General features: G+C 35.7%; 1 long non-coding RNA gene across 1 annotated transcript in view; it reads left to right on the top strand.

Moving 5' to 3' along the window:
• Window positions 1-2,742: 2,742 nt before the first annotated feature.
• LOC108449311 overlaps window positions 2,743-23,157 on the top strand; it is a 129,468-nt gene continuing 109,053 nt past the window's right edge. The window contains exons 1-2 of the long non-coding RNA XR_001865470.1: window positions 2,743-2,924; window positions 5,862-5,953. This is a non-coding gene — a long non-coding RNA (uncharacterized LOC108449311). The remainder of the gene's footprint in view (window positions 2,925-5,861; window positions 5,954-23,157) is intronic.

Here is a 23,157-nt window from a genome sequence, read left to right on the forward strand (position 1 = left end):
TAACTCCTTGCACTCATGAGGATATTGTTACTGCACAGCTTCAGCTCTTATCATTGCAGACCACCAGGAAGGGAGCTCCAGCTCACTGTCCATTGGGCCCTTTGACCTTTCTGCTGACTACAGGTGAGTCTGTGCTTTCTACATGTGTGCATGTGCCTTTTAAGTACAGGCACACTGGCAAGGAAATGGACACTATTATATCTTTTTAATTTTAGGAAGCATTGAGATGGGAAATATGAGAAACAATTATCTAGATTAATTTCAGACTTTGTTAAGATTGATTTAAGAAAAGAAATCTGTGTTTAAAAGGCACAGTGATTTCTGTTTGAAAATTATTGTATGGCATTGTATTCTCACAATCAGTCATTATATGATCACTGTAAATAGCAAAGATAATTTTGAAATAGAAAGTGTCAGGAATGGAAGATTAGAATTTCCTTTGCCTAGAAGTCACATTGCCATCTTGTTTCCAGCATTTTTCTCTTATGCACTACCTATGTAAAATTAGATTTGATCTATGACAACATAGTTGGGAGTTAATTCTGGAATAAATAAAAAATAACTCGTAAGTATCTGCAGTGAGGTCAGTGAAGCAATGCCATTGCTATTGAGCTGAGAATCAGGCAGAAAACATCTTCCACAAAAAGGTGTAATTTTTTAGCCTGATCTTCTGCATATTTATGGTACAAGTAAGATTATTCATGCACATTTAGTTTTAATCTTGTAGCCATGTTAATCTGAATTAAGTTTATTGCTTCATAGTAAGTGTAGTGAGGGTAAAAATATTAGATTCATTGTGAAATTAGTAAGCATTACTGAAATCACAGATAACAGACTGAATAAAGGAAAAGGGGGATAGAAACTTAACTAAGGAAAGATTTTAATGATTATATACCTTTGTATATATTTCTGTTATTCTTTCCTCAATATACTCAATAATTTCTACATTAAATAACCTTTTGATGACAAATTTAACTAACTCTTTGTAAGTGTTTGCAAAAGATTCTCTAAGCTTTGCTTGGTTGTCCAGAAACTGTTCAAGGAAAAAGCAAGAATACTTTGCTTTGCTGAACATATGATCTTCTCAAATTCATCAATTAAAAAACCTATATTAAATGCTGTTTCTTTGCATACCACACATCATTTTTCAGTGAAATTTGGTCTCCTTGCACCTAGAATTTTCAGTAAACATATTTTCATTTCATAGTTGATTTGAAAAGTGCTATGGTATTGACTTGATGTGCCCTTCGAAACACTCTCAGGTGACTTAGGTACTTATTTTAGGAGACCTTTGCCAGATACCTGATATGTTAGCAGGATTGAATCTAAGGAAGACTTGATTGCTAACACTTATGATTTTGTTAGGACCTAGAAATTGCAGATCATAACCTCTTTGTCTGTGTGTTTCTTGGTAAATATAAAAATATCTGCCTGCAACCCTCCTTCTCCTCCTGGGTTAGGGTTTAAATGGGTCAACAAGGTAGCAGGAGTAAAGATGAATTTGGAAATTACAGTTTTAGCTCTACACTTGTACACATCATGTTTGATGAAATTATGAAAATTTAAATTGGTTTTCCTTTAAAATCACAAATCAAATGAGGAAGTTAAGGAAGAAACATTTATTCGTATATCTGTAATGCACTGACTGAAACAATTGCCACTCACACAAGAGAACTCCTTTTAAAATAAGTGTTACCTGTACAAGTTTAAAGATGCAAACTGGGGAGAATAGTCCCAGTGTAAAATACCAAAATATCAATATTCAGTGTGAATAGTGTACATATCCATTTAGTTATAATGGCCTTGTACTAGTGCATTTTCACATGTGAATATTTATATGACTAACTGGAGTCTGAAATTACCTGTTTGTGTGTGCTTTTGCTTAACAATGTAGCAGTGAATGTGGTTTTCCTGCTTATTTACAAAACAGGCAAGTAGTTTCCAATTGCACTCTGCACTTTTCTACCAGAAACTTACAGATGGAGACTAAGAACTTTTACTTCATTTTATAAAGCACTTTTGAACTGTTTGGAAGTTCACCCAGGAAAAAAAAAGATTTTATCAATGCAGCTGGATGTTTATGAGGACCTTATGCTACATACAAATTGAAAGGTATTATCTTATCTTGACTCTGGAAAAGAAAAAATTTGTACATATAACCCAGTCTGAAGGCCTCCAGTACTGTCTGACAGCAAAGCCCTCTGGCATTCAGAGCACAGAGCTCTCCATTGTCTGACATCCTGGAAGCAGCCTGCTGAGGATGGAAACTCAAGCAACCATTAATTTCACAAATATTTGTTTTTATCCTGCAGATGCTTTTCCGTCTTTCACCCTTGAAAGTCCTCTAATTAGTCATGGAATGAACAACTAAGAATCAGAATATAGTCTGGGAGAATTATTTATATGCCTTGAAATCCCCCCATAATGTTTTACATTGTTCTTTTCCTCCACAAATCAATTGATTTTTGGTGGCAATTTTACCTAATTAAGGTCTAAAAACCTTCTGTATAAGGATCTCAGTATCTCGTCTTAATTGCTTCTCTGCAAAAAATGGTTTAATGATTTCTCAGTACACGTATATTTCTTATTAAGATGCTTCTTTGCTCTCTATAGTGTTGTGCATGCAGCATTAATTGAAAGGTGAGTGGGCATTGTGCATTCACCAGAGATTATGTGGGTGGTCAACTACTTATTCGTTAAAAGGTTCTATTAGAAAGTAGAAGGGCTAACACTGGAGGAAAGGGTAAACCCTGAAAGATGCACGCAGAACCAAATCATGGTATTTCTTTGCTTGTCACTATTTTTTTTCAGAACTAGCATCATGAGAGTTGGGAAGGCTTACTGTTACCTAAATGCAACTCCTGCATGAATTAGAGGGTTGCTGCAAAGGAAGCAGCACCATCAAGGAGAAACTGCAGAGAATGGTAATTATAGATGTCCTTGACTAATGGCTGGTGGTGAGATAAATGTCTTTTCCTTGTCTCATTCTGTGCATATACCTTTCTTCTGAAAGGGAACAGCTTTGCATGGCAACCAAGGGTTACAATGTGTTTTGCTTTTTGCAGCTGTAGGATCATTTTCATGATGCACATTTTCACTTGGAAATCCTGTGAAAGTACCAGGTTTTTGCTGATGGTTGGGGATGCGGATAGAAGAAAAACCTGCAAAATTGCTAGGACATTGCCAGTGAAGAGGGAGCTTTTAGCATCTAGTTGTTGCTTACTTTTTTCTCATACAGTCTCTGCAGATCCTTTGCAGATCAATATTTGAATTTTATACTAACAGATTTATGAGAATTCATTCTGTATGCTGCTCCAGCCAGCTTACAGAAGATTTGTGTTGCAGTTATAGTAAAGTCCCTACTAACTTTTAAGACCAGATTTTAAAGCAAAATAGGATTTTGAAAAGTTTTCTCTTGGTTTAGGTAGTTCATCCCTTCAGATACATAAAGGCTATCACCACAAAGGGTTTCAAATACTGATGCCTATTGTGATCCTCAGATTCCCAAGGGTACCTGAAAATCTGATCCTTAATTCCTCAAGAATAATATATGAAGCTGCCGCTGGCATTGTTACTTTGTATGTTCATAACCTTTATTAATAATATGGTAGCTCATTGTTTGCCTTCTTTAGGAATAGAGGCTCCTTGTGCATAATTTATTGTATAAATAAAGAATTGTGCTGTGTTTATTTTAGCCAACAGTTGTATGCAGCTGGACCTGTAATATAAGAAAGATATTTAAGCCTTTTTTCTTTCATTTAGTTGTTTTTTTTTTCTTTAGGTGGAAAAAATATCAAGAAGTAAGTTTTGTCAATCCCTTCCTCTTTTAAAGCAATTAGACATGAAAATGCATGAAGAGGAGCTGAGACCATAGTTAAAGCCTGTCTGATGGGAGGGGGATTGCCTCATAATTGCCTAAATGTGTATGTGTGAGCAACTGGGAAATATGAAAGGGTCAGCACTGTTTGAGATGTGATGAAATAGATTAATATGGGAATATATCAAAGCAGTGGATGCAGAGAAGAGCAGAGGGGAAAGGAAAAAGAACTACTAGAGCAGAGACCTTCAGAATACTGAAAAAAACCCTGGAAAACTGTGCATCTATGTTTTATAGTCACTCTGTTGTGTGTCTCCTTAATGGATTGTATTTAATGGACAGATGCGGCTGTTGACCAAGGCCAAAATACTTATGATATTTTTTCTAGTAAATAAAGTTCTTTCCCTTTAGGCTTTTTTTAAATTCCAGTTTTAATGAGGCTTCCCTTCACTGGTGCCAAGAAGTGCCTGATTTGCATGTGTAAATTCAAGACTAATATGAGTGAACTTTGTTAGATTTATTAATCTGTTGTTGCTTGTGAAGAATGTATTGCTTTTTTTTCCTTCTAGGATTATGTGTTATATGCTTAGATGACTTAAATACACAGGATTTTTGTGTCAACTCTGATTATGTGGTTTTGGACTATTTTAAATCAAGTATTAAAATTAATTTTATTTTAGGAGAATTTATAAGCTTCCATGTTTTTCCTTTTTTTCTTTTTTTCCTTCTGGGCTTAAAAAAAAAAAAGCAATGCAATTGTTTGTGTTCAATGAACACACAGTATTTTGAGACTGTCTCTCAAAATAGCTATTCAAATTGGAATCCTGTAGAATTTTATAATTGCTCTGGACCTCTGAGTCATCTGCAGAAATAGTTTTAATGATCAATCGACCATAAAACTCATAACTTTTATTTGAGGTCCCTCAAGAACAAATTGATTCTGGGTTTCCATATGATTAAGGAAAATATCCTTCTAGTTAGGGATTTGCATTAAAAGGTAAAGAAATAGGGAAACAAGGAGCAATTCTGATTTGGAAGGGTGAAACATCCTACACCAATAGTCCAATCAGATTATTAAAACTGAGTATTTGATTAATTTTCAGTATACCCTTCATACATGTTTTCAGAGCTTCCACCTGAGAAAGTGAGGGGTAAAGCAATTTCTTCCCTTACCTGCAATTCCCTCTTAGCACATGATTAAAGGCTTATACAAAGAGGCAGGAGAAAACTAATTAACTTGGTAACCATACAGTTTTACCCAACACTACTGATGCTGAAGCTGGAATATATGCATGTGTAACTTAGAAACAAATTTCACATTTTAGTATTAGTGGCAGGTGAGTTGCATTGGTAATTCCATCCACTGCAGCCTGTCTAAAATAACTGTATGCAGCTATTCATGCATGTAATTCAGCTACCTGATTCATTAACATTTAAACAGTCTGTTAGGCAATGACCATAGATTAGATGCCTTGCAGATCCTTGGCAAAAGTATGTTTAACAGCCATCGATACACTAAAGCCTTGTCAAGAAAAAATTACCTACATGCTATGCAGTAATAAACATGCATGTTTTGTGTTACTTCAGAGTGTGCCCTTTTAAGGATGGCATCTAATATCACTGGGGCCACAGAGAAATACTGTGATTGTATGGAAGGAGGGCAAACACACTGCACTTAGTTACAGGTAAATGCTAGTGGGACTATCTGTGTCTGGAAAGAGCCAATGATGTAGGGTCTAATCCAGAATACTTTTAAAGCAATAGAAATGTTCCTATGCATGGAAGATAAAGGACTCTACAACTTCCCACTGAAGGGAGTTCCAGTCCCTTGAAACATGTTTTTAGCGCCGTTATGTTCCCCTGACACAGACCAGGGGATTGAGGAAGGAGCTGGGAACACCTCATCCTGTTTCATTCCCCAAGGGTTGAAATTCTCATTTCTTATCAGCCAATATAAGCTGTTTAGAATGTTATACTATGGCAGTTGGGGGTAGATGTTACTCCAAAGTCATTCATCTGGGGATCATTCTCCCTTCTGTCACAGCTCCTTCATGATTGTGCCTCTACCATTGTGTCGTACCTCACGCTTGGAACTCACCTTGGACAGGACCATCCCCATCACCTTCATCTTTCCTGGTAAATATGTTCAGTTCTGGCAATGAACCCTAGCACCAGGATGAAGGGTACACAACTGGGCTTGTATATGTTACAAAATCCTGCATATATGGGTTTTGTCCTGTGCCGTGAGAGCATGTGAAGGAGCTTAAGGAGACAAATATCTGATGAGATACTGATTAAGGTATGGCAGAGGGAGTAAGACCTGGTACTGATATTGTGTGCTGTAAAAGACCTTCAGACCAGCTACACTCAAAACCATCCTGAAGTGCTTTTTGAACAAGAATTGGCATAATTCAATTTCTTTCCAATGTGGATGATGAGGGAAAGGGACCAGGTCCTTATACAACAGGCTAATTTAAATCTTGATACATGAAAACAATAATATGAAGATTTTCCCATGTATATGCCCAGTGGGCTTTAATCACTTGATGCAGTAACTTGCACAGGCAATACTAGCTTAAAAGTAAAAATGGAGAAGAATAGAAGAAGAACTTTTGTCATTCCTGTGTAATATGTATGACTAGTTTTGGTGGCTTGCAGCCGACAACATAATCCCTGTACTTATATCATCAAGTCCTACTGTGGTTCCAGTTCTAGAAACTGTTTCTATGTGTTGCAGGGACCTAATTATGGTAACTGAAATGATGATTGTTTTGTTACAAATAACTTATTTGACTAGATTTTGGCCTGTTGGTGTATTGTTATCCCACAACAGAAATTTACCCAATTTTTTATCCCCAAAATTACTTGTGAACTACTGGCAGGTCTGGCGTTTGGGTTGTTTCTTTAATACTGGAAGAGGTTCCCACATAGTTTTCCCATGGTTGTGTTGGACAAGCTGAAGCTCACTTTTCCAAATGACTGAATCAACTTTGGCTCTGGAAAGTTGGTTTTAGTCCTGGTCATGCAATGCACTCCCATTTTGTGATGGCCAGCCAGCAGGTCAGTTATGGGCTAAATAAGCCAAGATCCTAGGGGCATTTCAAGTCAACATTTTTTAACTACTCAAAGAACAAGCCTGAAAAAGTGTGTTAGGAACCCACCTGAGTGGCAGATTAATGCTCTGTTCTAACCTCATTAACAGCTCAGTATACTGCTGATCATGAGGACAGACTGTTTCACAGGCCATATGCAAGACCATTTTTTTTTTCCTCAGGAAAGGCAGAACCAATAAAAATAAGAGTTCTTCACAACATTCAGCTGATCAAACCAATTGATTTTACTGATACCCAGAACAATATTTCCTGGCAGATTCTTTGGGAAAGTGAGGCTTTGTGGACTGATTTGAATATATATTGTAACACCCACATTTGGAGTTTACTACTCCCTTTAAAACAGAAACAATAACTAGACTCTGGAGAAGCCCTTATTGTATTTTTTATAAACTTTTAGATGCCACAGATGTTTTAGCCGTGTTAAAAGTCTTAAGAATATTTCCACAGTGCTTTAATTCTTTACTACTACCATGAATTTTTATAGTTCTACTGTACTAAACTTTTTTGAGATGTTTAGTACAATTAAAAATTAAATAACTTTTTAAATTACTCTGATTATTGACTCTTATTGGACATTTCTATTGTCTTTTACACTAGAACTTTGTTTCATAAACAACTATACTATTTGGGGGGGAAATAAGCAGAAACAGAGACATGTTTGCAATAACTTTTTGTGAATTCTTTTCCTCTTTGCTTTCCTCTCTATTGTAATTAGAGTATCGATTAGAGCTGTATGACTAGTCCATTTCTAAGTGAACATAACCTGTTTTGACTGGTTAAATCAGAAATCAGGAAATGTTTTCTGATTTCTTTAGTATTTTGTACTCTTTAGAGAGTAACCTACAGAAAAATAATTTGGTACTTCTGTGGACATAATGAATGCATGGGTGATATCTTCTCAATTTAAACTTCATCTCCTTTCCGACAACTGATGTAGTTCAGTGAATTCTGGATTAATCATTAGTGTTGGTTTTCACTGTTGATGAATACAACCCTTAAAAAGGGTAAACACTGGAATATATCTTTGAGAAGATAATTTTGCCAGATATTGTTAGATTTATTTTATATTAAATTTCAGTACCTTATTTAACATCAGAGACGTGATCTCTGATATTTAAAAAACCTGTATTTTAAAAACCACTGCACTGCCATGGAATAGAGACACCCATCTGCAAACATCTTTTATTTTCTAGCTATTTTGTATAGTTTTTCTAATTCTCTGAAGGATAATTGCATTTTTCATGTGTGCAAATAACTACTGATAGTTTTAGAACTGTTCCCATAAACAGTGCTTTCCTACTAATGCTTTCAAATCTCTGAAATTAAACACATTTATTGCAAGAATAATTCTACCTAGGCACAAGCTAGCATATTTCCAGTGAAATAAGTGGAATTTTGCAAAAATGTATCAAGAAAATTGCTTCATAATTTACATTCCATAATGTTAATATAGATTCCTTTGTCATGAAATATTATCCAGTTTCTAAAATTATCACTCTTTCATGATGCAAAGCAAACATATTTTTCAGTTTATATTTAGATGTGGGAAAAGAAAGGCATAGATGGCTTATTTATTACTGAATGTTCTTGTTAACTCCTAACATATTACATTTGTTGTATCTATCATCATTATGTATAGAAATATATCATAATGGCCCCATTCTCCCATAAATAAAATATTCCTTAAGCTATTGAAAAAAATTCATATGAGAATAGAGTACAGATATTTGTTGGATATGAAGCTTGTTCTGTGGGAATGCTTGGCTTTTTGCCTCATCCAGCCTAACTTCCGCGTTCCTTGGAGATTTCCTTTTTAGTTTATTGCATTGACCCAGAAGGCCTACCTCTGTCTTTCCTAGATATTTCTGATTTTCTCATGTTTACCCCTTGAAAAATTACTGTGAGTTCAGTGTAGAGATGGAAGTTGTACTTTGAAGAATGGCAGCATCATCCTCAAAGCACTGCTGCATGTAGGGTTCTCTGAGCTCTCTGTGTTCTCAGGAGCTGTAACTCTTACAGCTGTGAACACATCTGGACCTATAAGTATGACCATGTCAGCTGCTAGTAAGGAGCAGTCCTTCTACACATCTCTCTTCTATCTTTCGTGTTCAAGGGAATCTGGGAGTCAGTCCATGTTCATTTAACTCTGGGTTATGGGCCAATACAAACAACAAAACAGTGCCTATCAGGATTCTGCTGTGGTAGGAGAACAGCAAGAAATACGAGATCTGTGCAAGCAGTCTGTGCAAGTAAGAGTGTGTGTTAAATGCTAAAATCTGTATATGCAAATATGCAACACCTAAATTAGCAAATCAAGGTGTATTCAGTTCACACACTGAAATTAGGAAAGTTGCTGGCTTTTTTCCTTGCCTCCTCCCCCTTTTTTTAGCTTCAGATCTTTTCCAAATCTACAATAAATGATTTTGCACAATGTCTGAGTCTTAATCTGTTCCATTTAAATTATTTAGCATGCATTTATACAATATTGGAACATTTTATTTCAGGATATAACATTTATCATGGATTTTTTTTTTCAAGAAGAAGCATATAACTCTCAAGATGAAGTTGTTTGTTACACGGTTTTTTCCATATTTAGCTTGTTAAATCAGGCATTAGTGGTTGTCTGTTATAGTAATACGGAGGCCCTGCATTATCGGACACCATTGGGTTCTGTCAAAGCTCATGGCATGCAGAGGAATCCTACACAGACTGTAAAAGCAAGGTCAGTGTGCTGGGTGTATTTAGCATTCACTACAGGAGAACCCAAGTAGTGTAGAACAGATGCTCTGAGTGAGAATGACAGCATATGTCTGCAAAGGTAAGGTTTCTTTTTGCCTTTAGGTATTTCTTGAGACATGGGAATTTATTGAAATGCCTATTGTTTCAAATGACTAATAGGGAGATCAGCTGCTATGGTGGAAACAAGACAAACACTGAAACAGATCAAAAAGGGGGCAGGTATATCTTTAGGAAAAAAAAAAGAAAAGCAAGTCATATTTTTTTAACAAAAAAGATGGAAACCAGTGATAGAACCTGACTGCTGTATCTGTGTAGCTCAAGGGAACCGAGGGACAGATGGGACTGAACTTGTCCCATACTGGTGAGCAAATCAAATCCTGGTGCATTTTCATCAACTGTCAGAAACAGACATATTTATTTGGGGCCAGGCAGGAAATTAGGCTATTAAGTTACAGCTTTTTCACAGAGCTCTTGTCATTCTCTTCTCCTGCTCTACAGATGTTCTATCAAAGCAAGTCATTGTAACCATTTATCTCTCCAAACTTAAAATACCTTTTCCAGAGCTAATTTTTTCGCTCAGTACTTGAGGTCTTTGTACTCTGTGTCTTGCTTCCCTGATCTTGTATGGATCTAAGATTAATTTGCACTAGCAAGGAGTTCAACAACAAAATCAATTTCAATTGGGTCAGGTGAGGTCACTCCCAGCTCAGCAGTGTGAGGAAAAAAAAGGATTATTTTCATTCTGGGAACACTACTACTTTAGTATGGAGGGAAAAAAATTGTCTATTAAAGACCTTTACAATAATTTTCATAACATTGGAAACGATTAATTTTTTGTTTACTTTCTGCAACTTTAGTATAGTCATCTATATGCAAATAATTTGTGTTACAGAATGCTTTTGTATTCCTAAAGGGGAATGGAATAGAATTTGTTAGCTGACTAGTAGCATTTCACAAAAAACATGGCACTGTCAAACTGATACAGAAATACCTTTGATAGATCTTTTTATATCCTTGGCACATAGACAGTGTAAATTAAACATCAACATTCCCTCTGTCAGGTATTCCATGCACCATATCACAAACAGGCAGTTTTAATGGAAATTTAATTTACAGCTTAAAGAAAATATTTTAGAAAAAAAGAAGTTTAAATGTTTAAAATTTAATTCACAAGGAAACCCCAACCTCTTTACAGAATCTGTTCTTTAGTGTCTAGTTTACCTAATAGCTTTGAAAGAAACCAAAAAAAAAGGAAGCAGCATCAGCTCAAATGCTTAATAAAGCATTAGTATTTAATATGCACTGGATCTTAATTATTTGTTCCATCAGAATACGAGCTAAGAAAATGCGCATGTGTATGCCAGTTCATTCATACAGCATCAGATTTCCAGGTGAATTAGAGCTGCATGGTTCCTTTAGGACAGCTGTGCAAACTGGTGCTAACTAAAGACCTGGTCTACACAGGCTAAGAGGAAGGAAAAGTTGCTTAACTGAAATTGCTGGGCCATGTCCTTGTTTCTGTTATGTGCATCTTAAATTTTGTATAATCTGCATTGAAGAGTAACAAATATGATCTTAGTATTTTTAAGTTAAAATCTGAATTCTGATGTCTGTTAAATAACATTGGATTTAAAGGTTCTATATACTTATGTCCAATAGAAAAAAAGGGGGTGAAGTGTGTTACAAAGATTACCTTATGGAAGTGCAATTGTCTTAAAAAATAAAAGGAAGGTATTGGAATAATTTCAATTGTGCTGTAGCAGTTCTGACTTCAGGTGTCGACCTTAATCAGTTTCATTATATGCAAAAAGATTCAGATTTTCTGGGTCAAATTTTCCCCCAGTGTATTTTCCCTGAATTCTGTGGAGTAACACCAACAATGGATGTGGCCTACTGATCTCAAATTTCTTCCATTTCCTTTTTGTGTGATCAAAACATGTAAAATGCAATAATCCTACTAATAATTCCTTAGAGAAAAAGATACTAGACATATGTTTCTTTATTCTAAGAGTTTGAGCTAAATCTTCTGTCTATATATACATAATTTTGTTCTTTTTACAAGCTTAGATGATTAACTATGTGAATATCAGTGGAAAAAAACCAAAAAAACCAAAACAAACCCTAACATGAAAAGTCTATAGCCAAAGTTTATTTTATTTAAAAAAAAAAAAAAAAAAAATCCTTACTTCCCTTTGTCATGGAAAGAGTTTTTAACAGCTGTTAAATTAGCTGTTGATTGACCTTGTACTGGTAATAGACAAGGTTTAGTACAACCAAATTTGCCTTCATTTTCATGGATTCAGTGTTTAAATAGATACTTCCCTTTCAAAATATCACTGATTTTTACTCAAATTATTGTACTTCAGAGAGCATTGAAAAAGAATCCCTAAATGTTGTGGTATTTGATAGCAACACATTTTAGGCTTTACACTTCCATAAGACTTAAATTTTCAAAGGGCTGAGTGAAAACTCCCTGCTTATTTTCTCATCACTCTGAACTAAGGGTAGTTCAGGATTAATATCTCAATATTACAGATGAAAAAATGGACACAAAGAGTGTAAAAGCTGGATCTGTACACGTAATTGCCAAATTGCCCTTTCAGGCTAAAATTGTTATTCCAATGGTTCATAATGCAAGATATTCCTAAGTTTCCACTGTAAAATTATATAGGTCTTTAAAGTAAAATCTTGCACCTACCTGCATTAGTGTGAACACTATGTAAGCATATAAAATTGAGGCAAATGTATATCACTACTTCCAGAGAACACTTCTGTTTATAGCTAGCTGTTGCCTAAGGGCTTCCTAAGAAAGCTTTAAATAGCCTTATAATATACTCTTATGAAGGTACTTTTTAAAAAATTATGTATTTTTATATAATTTACATTTTATATTATCTTCAAAATTTATAAAGTAAAATAATATAAAATTTATATAATTTATACAAAATGTAATTTTAGTTTTTGGCTGCACTGGATTTGCACACTAGCATTTGAATTACATATAGTTTAAGTGCTATCTTGAATTGTGCCATTTTTCCTTTGGTGATTAATACAAAGTCCATTTGAAGTTTGCTTTGGCTTAGATGCAGGAGATATCATTGCATCTCCCATTATAGTTAACAAAAAGGATCCTCAGATTTTATTAGCTGTTAGAGCACATCAACAAAGAAGTAGTTCACACAACAACCTTCTCAGGTAGGACACTGATAGCGGAAGTACTACAGGCTTTTTTTATAAGAAAATAAAGACTTTTTAGGGGACTGCTTCGAGCTGAAAGCCAATGTTTAGTCTAGGTTCTGAAAATAATCGGACTGGAGTCTGATGAGCACGAAGACAGGAATGTAAAATGAAATTTCTGAATAAGTCAGGAGGCTGTTATGATAATCACAATTATTTGAGTGATGGGTGCACTTACATACCTGCTTCTTCACAGCAGAGACCTGTGTTAGAGACCGGAACTCAGTGAGATCTCTGGGTCTTGGCTTTACATTGGTGGAATGCAACTGGGTTAAATGAAGCTATTCCTTATGTGCAGTAGCAATCACAGATTAGGCTTCGTATTTTCCAGCAAGTCATGAAACTGTGGACTTGATTATTTGTGAGCAAAGTAGTACTTGGATGGACAAGCATGCTTACTAACAGCTGGGCTAAAATAGCTTAACACAGGTGAGATAAATTCCATTCTGCTTGCTTAATTCTTGCTGTTTCAATTAATGTGCTATTTTTCTCACTCTGTCTCAACCCATTCTATTATTTCTCCTATTTGTATCACACTGCATCACTGAGCAGGCTACACAGCTATCAGTTTCTCTACTTGAAATGAGAACATTGCAAAAGATGATGGAGATGACTTCTTAATATTAAGCTGATAAAGCATATAAAGCTCTTTTGCACTAAATGGCCTGGAGAGTTCCTAATAACATCTGTAAATTTTTCAAGATATCAGGTCTACTAAAAATGTTGAATAAACAAGTCTCTATTAACTGTACACAATGTTCATGAATTAATGTTTCCACATAGTGAAGAAATTTATGTTTCCATTGGAATACACTGGGAAAGTGACCACTATTTCTTTGGAATTAAATTGCTTAACCTAATCCACCAATTACCATTTGCAGAAGAAAGAATACATTTGTATTTTATTAAAAGATTTCTGCTCCCCGGCAGACATTTGTATTGCCAGAGTATTACTTTATCTTCAGAGTACAGGCTTATAAACTGGAGACAAAATCTCACAGAAGGATAACATGAAGACATGTTCAGGGGAATGATATGGTAAAATGGAACACATCTTGGGGGAAATGCCCTTTAGGGACAATTTTACTAAAATTTGACCCCAGGCACAGCAATAATGTAGACAGATTAATCTGCATGCAAGTAATCAAATCCATCTACAATAGTGTGAATTTAAGAAGAATTAAATGTCTGTAGATGTTTCTGCTGATGGGAATGATATCTGTTCAGTTAGATTTGAAATCATAGCTTGGTTTTTAAGGATTAATGTTTTATGGTTGTTTAACAGGTACCATTTATAGTATTTCTTTCTCTACCTTCTCTTTATGTTTAATTTTGATTTTCAATTTAATTGACAAATTATTGCACTTTTTATTGACACTGTATTTTTCACCCACTCAAGCTACTTTTGCTTTAGTTTAACATCACTGAATTCTAAGGTCATAGAGCAAAACAATTCATGCCATAGATTTCTTGTTGCTATTACTCTAGCAATACTTTCACCTCACTTAACTTCAGTAGTCGTTAGACATCTTATAAAGACACCAAAGTTAGAATTCCATTAGCTATTCTATTTTTTTTTAATAGTATATTCTATTCTATTATTCTATTCTTGAATCCATAGAAAAAGTTTGATGCATTCTACGAAATGTTAAACTCATTGATCTGAGTGGTTGGAATGAAATTTATGTATTTATACAAAGAGAATGAAAATGGAGAAAAAGGGGACATACTCTGGTTATGAATGATACAAAGTAAGAACTTGGGTGAAAAGTGGATACAGAGCTTATATGGACAAAAAATTACAAACGGTAATTTCAAAAAGGTAAAATATACAGTTTTTCGATTAAATATGTTAATATTTTAAGTTAAGGCGCTTTAAAACTTTTTTTTCTGGAGAAACAATGTAAGAAGCTGCCGTAATTTAATGTTTGGGTTACTACCACTTTGGAATGTCAGAATTAGAGGTATCATTTCATACATAGTTGGTAATGAACACTTTTGCACACCCGGGACAATGAAATCATTACAAAATTGCTAAGATGAATGCAAAAATAATTATTGCTGGAAATTAGAGTGACGAATATCAATGAACTTTTAATGTACTTTTTAATCTTATATCTTATTATGTATGAAGAAAACTAGTGATGAGATCGGTAATAATCTCACATAAATATTATGAAATATGGGCACAAAATACTAATATTAGTTTAATTTTAGATGTAGAAATCATTTGGATGTAATCAAATTATTGATAAATCTTTTTTTCTGTCCATGTGTTTGAAATAGCCAGCTTTGAAAGCAAATTTGGACAGAGGGATGTTTCTCTCCCTTCAAATATTGTGTTTTCTGAAGTTGAACTCAGACAGATGATTTCTGTTGATGTGAATGTCAATTCTTATCAATGATATTTAGTAGCATTTCCTTTGCTAAACTCTGACTCCAATCTCCCAATTGTGAATTCACCTCCTATTCGTCTGTTTCATGACACACCAATGGGCTTTGAATGACCTTCTTGGGATTCTTATCCTTACAAAGCACTTGGCAGACATCTCCTATGCTAATTTTCATCAAGTTCCATTTCTTTTCTTATCAGCTTCCATAAGTGTTCTTCTCAGCTGATCCATGAAATCTCAGTGCACCCAATGACACTTGATATATTATAGAGTATTAGAGTCAACCCCAGAGATCAAATCATTGTGATAGGCTAAACAAAGCATTTCAAAAATAACAATTGTTTAGCTGGAACCTTACTGGTAAGATCCAGTCAAAGAGACTGAAGATTTTCAATTGAGAGTACTGGTTTTAGTTTAACTAATTTAAATTTGTTATTTTTTTGTTCAAGTTAATGATGTCAAGATTATTATTGTGCATTGCTATCTTATTTTTACATTAAAGATATTAGATCTTTTCATCTTTGCATGTTGCTAATGAAAAATAGTTTTCTTGTAGGTATAAAATTAATGCAAAAGGACAAAGTAAAATGTATTTTGTCTTACGCTGGATTGTTTCCTAGAATAATTTTTTTTATTTATGAAACATATGGAGATAGAACATATTAACTTGTCACATCTTTTTACCCTTCTAAGACTACTCAAATCAGCAGTTTAAAACATAATTATTATCATTTAGATTTTATAACCTTTGTTTCTCATTCACAGTTTTTTCTGGTTTGGCAAATAAAGAAAAACAAGCTTCTTCATTTCAGTATGCTTTGGATATTTGTGATTTTTGCTTTCTTTTTCTAATTCTTTCAGAAAAAAAATTCTTTTAATAATTTTATTCTGGGGTCAGAATTGGCCTTTTATTGACTCTTGAACCTTAAAGGGTTAATTATATTCAGAAAAAAAAAAAAAAAACCAAAAACAACCCCAAATCTGGTTCTGGGCCCAGCTTGCTCCAGGTGGTACCCTAAACAAGCTTAATGTCTGGCTTAAGACAAGTCTGATATTCAGACTGTTTTGTTGACTTTCCCAGCTAGCTTGTCCACTCCTGCCAAAAATGTCTCCTCGCTGTTGCAGGACACCATGTGGATGTACTCAGTTTTCCCTTTTCCTCATTTTAATGAAAAGCTTCAGGGTCAGGGCCAGTTCCTACCAAGGATACAGCTAATTGTGAAGTATATAAAAGCAAATAAGAACTTATACAAACAACCATGTCCTTCCTAACTCTATTTCACATAAAGAAGATACAAGTCCAATGCTCTTGAGTGTTTGAAAAATGCCTAGTGCAAATCTTCCTAGAATTTCAAAGGACTGTTGTGTGATTGAGCTCTGAAAACCAGAGTAAAGCCTGATTACTGGAAAGGGAGGACAGAATCTTGTTTCCACCAGAAATTAATCCAGTGCAGCTCTCTACCCCTTCAGGAACAGGGGACTTTCATTGCAAAGTCATATGACTTCTTCTTTCCACCTTAGTTTTGCTTAATGAGGGGACATTGGAATGAAAGGAAAAGGCAAACTATGCTGGGCCATCCTAGGCAGAGTCAGTGTTTCTGCAGCCTTAATTAACCATTAAATCATGACTCTGAGATATTTACATTACTCGATCTTCAGCTATCTGTCCCTATATGTTAAAGGGGAGTAGTGATAAACAGAAGTCAGTACTGTCAGACCCAAATATTACACATAACATATTTAGCAGCCAATTTAAACTTCAGTCTTCTGGGCATATATAGTTCCCTCTGAACACAAAGAGTTATACCTAGCCTTAATATGGTTACATTTATACTGTGTTTCATTAAATAGTTCACTCTGCTTTTCCTACTAAAGGTCCTGAACTGGAACAGGCCTTTACTGCAGTCACATGAATAACTACAAACAATAAAGAAGAACATGGACTGTTAATTTACCAAGGAGGAGAAGAAAAGACTGTTAATGTGACAGCCTTAAGTGGATCCTGGAGTGCCCAGCTAAATGTACCTCCTAAATTTCCACCTTTGTTTGCTATCCAAGGACTTTTACCTTTATGCTTTAGGCTAAGGCCTTGGTTCTGGAGCTGTGGGGATATTTCCTTGTCAAGATATGTGTTCAGAATTTATTAACAGTAAACCAGTATTGTTTCTTCCTCTTAAACATTCAACCTCTGATGCAGCCAAGTTCAGCTGTGTATATGAATTCGCCATTTTCATAAACAGGAAACATTTCTGTTAAAAAGTTAATCTGCAAGGAAAAGACTGGAGCTTGTTCACTGTTATAGAGTTCAACTGAAGGCCAATAATCCAATATGTGTGTGTTGGGGAAGTGAGAAGGGAGGATAAGGAGGATGAAACCTATCTCTCCCTAGGAAAGAAATAAAAATAGCAGCAAATGTTATCATTTTCAGATTGTTACTAGCAATAGGGAGACGTGATCCAAATAACAAGTGAATGACTGCATACACTGGTGCAAGATAAAGACCACAGATAGGAATTTGATTAAGTATTATTATCAGTCAGCACACAGAGAATGGCAGCCAGCCAACAGAGCATACACTTTTCTGTCCCTCTCTGCCTCTGGCAGACTGCTTATGCAGGTTGTCATAAAGGTAACCTGGAGATAGGACTGCATGGCAGATAGCAGTCATCATTTTCTGCATTCAGGGTCTCCTTAAACATTACTCTCATTGCAGACACAAAATTTGTGTCTGGCAGCTTGAACTCTTCTGCTTTTTTGTTGGTTTATATTTTTAGATTTTGGATTATTACTATTCTTCCACATAAGTGTTGAGATTTATAGTTTGTGTAAACATATTCATATCTACCCTGTGACCTTTCTGCCACTAAAAAGAAAAATATTGATGTTGGAGTGAGAAAACACAAATAGTGCTTCTCCACTATCCTTTGTTTTTTATTATTTTACTTTTTATCTAAATTTGTATTGGGAACAGAATTTTGAATTATTAATAGAATTTTAAATTATTCTTCATTCTTTCTCTGATGCAGGTGAAATGGGAAAGGGTAAAACACGTTGATGAATACACAAATCTGTGTTTCCTCCACTTTCCAATGCATATAATTGTATATACTCTAACGGAGAAACAGAGATAGGAAGGACAGAGGCAAACTACATTCATCCTGGAGAAAGTGGATAGAGTACTATAGGCTTTGTTTTGGGATTATTAGTGCTACTTAGCTCTTGTACTTTGGTTAGATCCTGCCACCATAATATTTACTGGATATGTACAACAATGTCTGTAATCAAAGCATAAATTCCTATGAATCTGATGTATGAAAACTGGAGTGAGAACAAACTGAAACTGCGAGAACAAGCATTGTGCAGACATTTGCTCAGAATATGGCCAGCTCCAGGAATTTAGGTCCACTCTCCATCTTGTTACAAAGCATCCTATGAACTACTACTGGACAGTGATGCAAATGAATGTTCTAAACTGACAAAAAAACATCACCCAACTAACAATGATGATTCCCCTTTGAGAGAGATTCTTCCACTTACCTGCTTAATGGAAATCAAATGCAATGTAGGGAGCTGTAAGAGGAATCTATTAAATTCTATTACATTACACAACTGAAATGTGTCTGATGTTTTTCCCCAAACTTCTGGTTGTACAGACACATGTATTGTGTGACCATCAATTCTTGCTTGAGTAATTCAAATTAAAAGGGTTTTCTTAATTTAGCCATGTATTCTTGAAAACAAAAATGGGAGAGCCAGTTTCAATCCATTTCTGAGCCTAGTTCTGGGTCATTGAATTGCACTTTTTTCATAGAAGATGGAAATGTGAAAAACAAGAAGACAAATTATTCGATTGTTTTAGCTGGATGCAGGTTAATTGGAGAGAGGCTTAGTTTTGACTGTGTTTGGCCTGTTCATTTCACAGAATCACAGGATGGGTCATGTTGGAAGGGACAAGAGTTGGTCATCTGGTCCAACCTCCCTGCTCAAGTTGTCCTAGACCACATTGCACAGGATTGTGTCCAGACAGTTCTCCACAGCCTCTCTGGGCAATCTGTTCCAGTGCTTGGTCACCTGCACAGTAAAGAAGTTCTTCCTCATGTTCAGAGGGAAATTCCTGTACATCAATTTCTGCCCCTTGCCACAAAACAGAGCCTGGCTCCATCCTCTTGCCATCCCCCTTCAGATACTTATAGACATTGATGACATCCCATTTCTGTTGTCTCTTCTTGAGGCTGAAAGACCCAGCTCCCTCAGCCTTTTCTCATAAGGGAGATGCTCCAGTCCCTTAATTTTGTTTGTTGTCTTCCACTGGACCTACTCCAGGTGCTCCATGTCTCTCTTGCCCTGAGGAGCCCAGAACTGGACACAGCACTCCAGATGTGCCTCACCGGGGCTGAGTAGAAGGGCAGGATCACTCCCTGCAACCTGCTGGCAAAGCTCTTCCCAATGCACCCCAGGATACCTTTGGCCTTCTTGGCCTCAAGAACACACTGCTGGCTCATGGACAGCTTGTTGGCCACAAGAACACACTGCTGGCTCATGGACAGCTTGTTGGCCACCAGGACCCCCAGGTCCTTCTCTGAAGATCTGCTTCCCAACAGGTCAGCCCCAGCCTGTACAGGTCCGTGGGGTTATTCCTCCCCAGGTGCAGGACCCTTCATCAAGGTTCTTCTCTGCCCATCTCTCCAACCTTTCAAGGTCCCAGACACTCCTCACAGTTATTTGCCAATTAATACCTTACGTAGAAATTCTCTGTTTCAGGCACTAGGGGAAGCTTCTGAATAGGAAGATGCTGCTTATTTTCAGAAAAAATCCCATGTTGACTACACGGTCTGTGCTATTGCTATATTTTAGGCAATTCTGATATATTCACAGATATCAATTTGGATTTCATCACTGAAAAAGCACAATGGAGGGCAACTCAGAAATCAGTGAGTCATCAAATGAATGTAGCTTAATAGTTTTTGTTTTCCCTTTGTTTCAGCCTAATGGGCACAAGTTTTGTTTAAGGGGATTTATCACTTCTGTCACAACATTTGTGATAGCTGTATTATTCTTGGAGAAAATTTCATGTAGCTGTTGAAAGTGGTTCTGTTCCCTGAGACCTAACCACCAGCTTCTGGCACACAAGTTCTGCAAATAACACTCTTTGTAGTGTCTCAGAATGTTGCTCAGATGCTTTAAAAATTCTTTTAAAAAAGAGTCTGCAGCAGTTGTTTTAATTAGTAGGATTTGTAACTCCAAAAATTGTCTAGCGTGTGTAAATTTTACTTCTTCATCTTGCTATATGTGCATGTCATTCTGTTCTGGGTAATTAATCAGAGTTAAGTTGCTTCAGAGGATGGGAGGCAAGTTTCTTGGGACCTTGATGCATAATGTCTATGCATCATTACAGGGTTTTTTTTCCTTAAAATGTCATAAACCTTGACCCCATGGCAAGGTAGAAAAAGAACAAAAAAAGAAAAAAAAATTAGCTGTCATGTCTTTGCTAAATATCAAGCTTGGTAAATGTATTGCACATTTCTAGAATCCTGCTCTTAGAATTGTAATTTATCAGCATTTCCTGCATTGTTCCAGAGATTTGTATTATACTGCTTTGAGTAACTTAATCATCCTTATATTTCACCCCCAATGGCTAAGTTCCAGTATTGAAAGGAAAAATCTGCAAAACTATCTCCCCCTCTTTCTTTTTTTGAGTCTTTCTGTGTATAAATAGATAGTATTTTTTAATATGGAGAAAGTTATTAAGTCATGATTATTTTGATCAAGGAAAGGAATAAAACTGATGGAACCCTGAAGAAGATCAACAGGAAGAAAAGCCAGAAGCTTACTGAAACAGCAAGATGATTTGTGGTGGGTTCTGACAGTAGACCACAAAGGAGCTTTATAATACTTTCACTGCAAATTGACCTAATTGTCTGTCATAATCTACTTAGGCTGACGAGGTTTCCACCTATCTTCAGGCATAAAATGTAGTCATTCCTTTCTAGCTGATAATCAGCATGTGTATTACTCATTCCTGTTGCTTAAAGACAGTATTTTCAGAAACAGTCCTGCACTATACTAAAGTCATCAGTGATTCTGGAATAGCAAGAGAATAACTTCAGTCTTTGCTATGGGAGCTGTTTAACAAATCTAAAAATGTTAATCATGTTCAGGGCATTGTCACTTCCAGTGAACAGCGATTACTTTCAGTGACGTGCCCAGAAGCAATCTATTTAGTTTTCTTTTCATATAAAATTGGGAAATAATGAAGGTTTTATTAAATGAAACTTAATTCACCACAATAGGGACTTCAGATGTACCTGTTCCCACTACCAAGGGATGAAGTATAATTTAATAACAGTCTCTTTAGATTAGTTCTGTCTATTTGAATGTCACATTATTAACTGACTCCATGTCATAGTGTGTAGATTCCAGAGACTGCTGTTTCAGGCTTTTTCATTTTTTTAAAAAGAATCCTACATTGATGGTTTGTAAACTACATTATTACAGTAACAAACCCATAGGATAAGAACAGCTAAAACGGTGATCCAAGCTTTTTGGCTGTCGTCCAAAGCACTAAGACTTAGTAGATTGCTAAAGCTGTCTAGCAATGCTCTGTTTTTCCTGCCATGATGACAGCTGCTGAGAGATTTTCTGTTATTATCTTACTATTTTTTTAAACAATAAAGTGTAATGATTTACTAGACTATAATGTGGTAGTAATGTGTGAATCACTGTGGCTCCATTTGTATACTCAGCAACATCTGTTTTACAGGTGTGAATATATGGATTTTGCTAATTAATACCTGGTGGTACAGTTTCTGAGTCAGGATATAAAGATGGAAATAGAGAAAAGTCCTTATCTATACGATGTTATTTCAGGTCCCTGAGAAATAAAAAGCAGGCAATGCATACTTGAATTATTTTTTATTGTTGTTTTCACTGGCTACTTCTTTGGTTTGTTTTATTTTATCATCTCCATAATATATCCCAGTACCTAGCCAGGAGATATTTTGCTGAGGAGGGTTGTAAAGAAGTAACTTTTAGTCATACATGACAGCAAAACTTTTTGGTTTTAAATAAAAATTTCAGTTTACAATCTCAAGGACATACTTAAGTACCATACTAATGAATTACCAGCTGAGTTCTTCTCTGTGTCCACATTCATGTTCTCATTCTGGGCAGTGTGCAGGACTTGGTGAGCCCCTCTAACCTCGCAGCCTAAGACTGAGGGCGAGAATCATTACCAGATCCAGCTCCTGAGTTGGAGCTGCAATCCAGACTTGCCATATATTTTTCATAGTCTGGCCCCCAGTGATCAGATGAGCCTCCTTTTCCTCATTTTGATACTCTAACTCCTTTGGTAAACAATGTTTAAGAAGCTTTAAAAACAGGACTCTGGAGTTATAGAGAGGGATGAGGGAACTAAACATAGAAAATGGACAGAGAAAGAAACACTGTCTTAAATCCTTTCCTTGTGATTAAACTCCTTCATTCTCTTGAAGAAAATATATTAAAATTTCCCTTCCTTCCTTCCTTCCTTCCTTCCTTCCTTCCTTCCTTCCTTCCTTCCTCCTTTTTTTTCCCCTGTGCCTGTAGAACTTAATGGAGTAGCAGATTTTTATGGCATACCTTTGCAGAATGATTTAGAAAAGCCATACAGCTCCACTAAAAAAAAATCTATGCCTTCTAAGTGGACTCCATTTAGTTATATAGGTTTAGTCTATATTCAATTCTGTGAAGCAATATCCTTCAGTTCACTATTTCTGATGCTATGAACAGCGACCTTACACCATAGACAGTATTTCTGGGATTTATAGATGTAAAGGTCTAAACTGGGAAAGCCATTGTCCAGAGAATCCCATATTTTACA

This window comes from Corvus brachyrhynchos, unplaced genomic scaffold, assembly GCF_000691975.1.
Source record: "Corvus brachyrhynchos isolate BGI_N302 unplaced genomic scaffold, ASM69197v1 scaffold116, whole genome shotgun sequence".
Lineage (NCBI taxonomy): Eukaryota > Metazoa > Chordata > Aves > Passeriformes > Corvidae > Corvus > Corvus brachyrhynchos.